The 4,769-nt window shown below is 37.1% G+C and overlaps 1 non-coding gene across 1 annotated transcript; it reads left to right on the top strand.

The window, feature by feature from the left end:
• The first annotated feature begins 2,500 nt into the window (after positions 1-2,500).
• On the top strand, positions 2,501-2,573 carry LOC116863983. Its single transcript, XR_004381885.1, has one exon. It is a non-coding gene; the product is annotated as a small nucleolar RNA SNORD36 (small nucleolar RNA).
• The last annotated feature ends 2,196 nt before the right edge of the window (positions 2,574-4,769 follow it).

The following is a 4,769-nucleotide window of genomic DNA, read 5'->3' as shown; positions in this document are numbered from 1 at the left end:
GCTCAGTGGGTTAAACCTCTGCCTTTGGCTCAGGTCATGATTTCAGGGTCCTGGGATCGAGCCCCGCGTCGGGCTCTCTGTCAGCAGGGAGCCTGCTTCCTCTCTCTCTCTCTGCCTGCCTCTCTGCCAACTTGTGATCTCTGTCTGTCAAATAAATAAATAAAATCTTTAAAAAAAAAAGAGGAAGTCTAATTCCTTGATGTTCCTTACTGATTCCTGGTAATGTGGGAAGAGCCAGACCAAGCCAGCCTTTTCTTCTTCCAGTTCTGTCCTACACTGGGAGGGGCCTCCAGTGTATATGGGTGGATACTCCAGCCTGAAAATCCAAAGTCCATTCTCACCTCTGACAAATAGCAGCCATTTGGCCACCATTATACTTGGGCTGTGCTCTCCAATGGCATTGGCCTTGCTTTCAGCTCAAAATACTTTTTATGTCAAAGAGGCATATTTTGAGGTAGAATATTTTGCTACCCTTCAGGTGACTGTATCTCCTGAGGTGCCTGGGACTCTTCACCACATGTGGAATACAGCACAGAAGGGCCAGAATGAGTTCCAAAGCATGGGGCTCTCAAGGCTTCTTGTGCCCAGAGCTAAGGACCTTATAGTGAGGCACATTTAGGTCTACGATTATGCACTCTTCTTGCTATGAAGTGTGAATACAGGTAGACTGTAATACTGTTGACTGGAAGAGCACAATATTCAAGATAAAAATATGCTGAAAAATATAATGAAAGTGAAGTAGAATCTACAAGTCCTTATTAAGAAGCTGCTTTCCATTTAAAAAATAAACCATCTAGCTTTTGAATTATTTTGATGGATTGAAAATTTTCCTATGAAGCTTTGGATAAAACTGAAAATGATTTATTAATCTCAGATCTAGTCCCCAAATCAAAATATTTAGTAACCAGCTGTGGTCTGGTAAACCCTTTTGTGAGCTTTGGTTAAAGATGAAATTTCATAACCTCTTTTGTCTGACTTTACATTTCTTAAAACCAAACAGTTGTATTTAGATATTCACGTTTATAGATTTATAGGATGTCTTTGAATCCAAATGGTGTTCTTATCACAACAGTAAAAAACAAAGGATTTTGTACTTTTTTGATGAATTCTCATTAGTAATGAGGCACTAAACATCCTTTTGAATGCGATATAGAGGTAAAAATTAACAGGGTTATTTTTAGCTACCATCTACATACTATAGGCAGACACCATCAAGAATAAGAGGGAAATAATGGTTCTTTTAGTTTAATAAATCATAATGTTCCTGAAAAAATTCTCATTCCTCTCAAAATTGGGGCATCTAATTATATAAAGTGATTACTGTGGCAACAGCTTAGATATGAAAAGAAAGAGAGGGAGGGAAAAAGAGAGAGAGAGGAGGGGAGGAGAGAGACCGGGAGGGAGGGAGAATAAATTAGGCTATTAAACAAAAAGAGAAAAAGTCTTTTGACTAAAGAGCAAAATGTGGGAACTGCTGACTAGAAGAGAAAGGAAACACTTAAAAATTTATATTTAGGGCTTAAGCCAGTCAATATCTGATCATTAAAGTAAAGGTAAACTTTGTGAATGTAGATATAAGAAACTAAGAATCAAGACAGTAGCTTTCACAGGATAGGGTGAGGGAATATATGCTTATTCCTAAATTACATAATAAACTGCAAGTGAAAATTTGATAGACTATAAAATACTATGTACAATAAGAAAGTTAAAGATTACTTAGGTTGTATATTATGTTATATATTATAATATTAATATATTATATGTTATAATAATATATAGTGCATAATATATTTCTGTATTATAACTGTAAAAATATAGTTAACCCTTGAATAACACAGGTTTGAACTGTGGGGGCCCACTTATATGTGGGTTTTTAAAAAATAAATAACATAAATGTACTTTCTCTTACTAAAGACTTTTTAATAACATTTTCTTTTCTCTAGCTTACTTTATTGTAAGAATCGAGTATATAATACATATAACATGTAAAATATGTGTTAATAGACTGTTTATGTTAGTAAGGCTCTTGTTAACAGAAGGTCAACTTAACTATTGCTAGTTAAGTTTTGCAGGAGTCAAAAGCTCTATGTTGGCTTTCAGCTGCACAGCAGTGGGAGGGATGGCAGTGCCCCTAACTCCCATGTTGTTCGAGCATCAACTGTATATGAGAAGACAGCTCACATAAAAAGACCTACACATAGTTTGTAAACATATGACTTGTTCAGCTTCTTTAAAAAAAATAAGGAAAATGCTAAAATGAACTGTAGTGAGATACCAGTCTTGCTGGATTTGCAAAGATCTGAGTTTGGAATTACAAACTTACTATGGAGAATTAGCAGGAAGTCTTCCTTAAACGTTGTTTCTAGTTTAGGGCAAGGCTTGGAGATCAAACGTATCAAAATTTAAAATACGCTTTGAACCACTTTGAATATACTTCCTGGAAATTATTCTGTAGATATATTTGTACATAACATATGTGCAAAGCTATTCATTACAGCTTATGAAAGAAAAAGATTGGTTCACATGGAATCACTGGGAAGAGTAAAATTTGAGCTTTTTAACCCTGAATCATAGCTGGCCCACAGTAGAGCTGCTTTTGTGAACTGAGTGTTCATGCAAATTGATTGTGTGTTCTAGGGGTTAATGCTGTCACCACCTTAGTGGAAAACAATAGAGCTCAGCTGGTAGTAATTGCACATGATGTGGATCCCATTGAGTTGGTTGTCTTCCTGCTTGCCCTGTATTGTTAAGACGGGGATTCCCTATGCCATTATCAACAGGAAGGCCAGCCTGGGGCATCTGGTCCACAACAAGACCTGCACCACTATCACCTTCACACAGATTAACCCAGCAGACAAAAGAGCTCTGGCTAAGGTGGGCGAAGCTTTCAGAACCAATTCCAGTTACAGATATGATGAGATTCATTGTCACTAGGGAAGCAACATTCTGAGTCCAAAGTTGGTGGTTTGCATTTCCAAGTTGAAGGAGGAAAAGGTTAAAGAACAGGCCACCAAACTGGGCTAAGTGTATGCTGTTGAATTTTCTGTACATAAAAGTAATAAAAAGGTCTCTTTAAAAAAAAGAAAGAAAGAAAAAGTTTGGGCAAATATTAACTGTCCATGAACAGAAGACAGGTTAAATATACTGATTTACATCCATAGCATGGAATTATTATAAACCTGTTAAAAAGAATAAGACAGATCTATAGATACTAATATGTAGTATTTTTGGAATATATCATTAAGTGTGATAAAAAAAAGTTCAGACCGGTATAGATAACATACTATTATTAAAATAATAATAATAATAATAATGAGAGATTATAGCCACTTCACAATGTTGATCCTCTTCAGCCAAAAGCTACCAGAAATACCTGTAGTTGAACAAGTTGAGTTCTTTTATTTTGGGTTGTTTTTTTCCCTCCTTCATACATCATGAGGGAACTCTCTTAGAGAGTGTGAGAAAGGACTTGGCTTTGGTTGTGTAATTTTGAGGGGTCCAAGGAAGTGGGGGCAACTATATGATTGGGAATCTTAATAAATTTTGCCTATGGGGAGGGCAGCCTATTGGAAGATAAAGCTATAATTACATGAAGTCTAGGTTCTCCACTTGGTCTTTGCTGATATGGGTGGGGGTGGGGTCATAGTTTCTTTTAAGGTAAATAGGTTATTTTCTAAAAGTTTTCTATCCTACTAGGCTTCCCTTTTCCTGGTGCTTTGGCTCTAGGAAGCAGCTTTTGTTGGGACTTTTTCTATAGGTGCCCATTGGTAATTCCAGGCCTGCTGGCTTCTCCAGCACCCATTCTGGTATATGTTCAAAAAGAAAACCCAGAGAACTCATCACCATGTTTTTTATTGGAGCCTGATGTCCTTAGCTATAAATTGGAAAAGTACATCCATCTACTCCATCTTCCTGAAAGTGGAAATCCCCTGGATATATTTTTGCACTGTTTCAATTTTTTTGTCGTAAGCGAGCATCATCCATTCAAAGAAATAAATACATACAGAGATGCATACGTTGCTCTTTCAGAACTGATAACTACAAAATCCCTATGAAGAAAATAAAGGAGAACAAAGGGATAGAGGATAGCTGAAGTAAGTAAAGCTACTTGGTTAGGGTGGTCAGGAAAAACCTCTGACACTTGAGCTAGAATCAGAAGCTGGTCTTGTGAAGAACTGAAGGAGAGAAGAGGAAGAGTAAATGCAGAAGACCTGAAATAGAAACGAGCTTGACATAATCCAGGAACAGAGAGAATTCTATAATCAGCGGAAACTTGGGGCTATCATCTTACTTATTGTCATAGTGAAAAGAATTAGCCGACATTCATAATGGAAGTATGCCTACTCATCAGCTGAAACTGTAGGTTGAATACAGATTCAAGAGTTTGACAAAAATCAATGAAAGAATTCTGCAAGAATTATGCTATGTGGAATTTACAATAAGGAATATTGTCTACATTATTATTATTTATAAGTCTGTGCAATATATCCTTTATATTGGTAAAATTTATTCTAAAATGTATGTATGTATAAATATGTGTATGGGTATATAGAGCCTCAAAGAAGAGTAAAGTCTAGGAATAAATTTAAGAGTCATCAGTATTGGGGTGCCTGGGTGGCTCAGTGGGTTAAAGCCTCTGCCTTCGGCTTGGGTCATGATCCCAGAGTCCTGCAATAGAGCCCCACAGCGGGCTCTCTGCTCAGCAGGGGGCCTGCTTCCTCCTCTCTCTCTGCCTGCCTCTCCGCCTACTTATGATCTCTGTCTGTCAA

This window comes from Lontra canadensis, unplaced genomic scaffold, assembly GCF_010015895.1.
Source record: "Lontra canadensis isolate GAN:19392208 unplaced genomic scaffold, GSC_riverotter_1.0 scaffold4, whole genome shotgun sequence".
Taxonomy (NCBI): domain Eukaryota; kingdom Metazoa; phylum Chordata; class Mammalia; order Carnivora; family Mustelidae; genus Lontra; species Lontra canadensis.
This window is presented reverse-complemented; position numbering and strand designations above follow the sequence as displayed.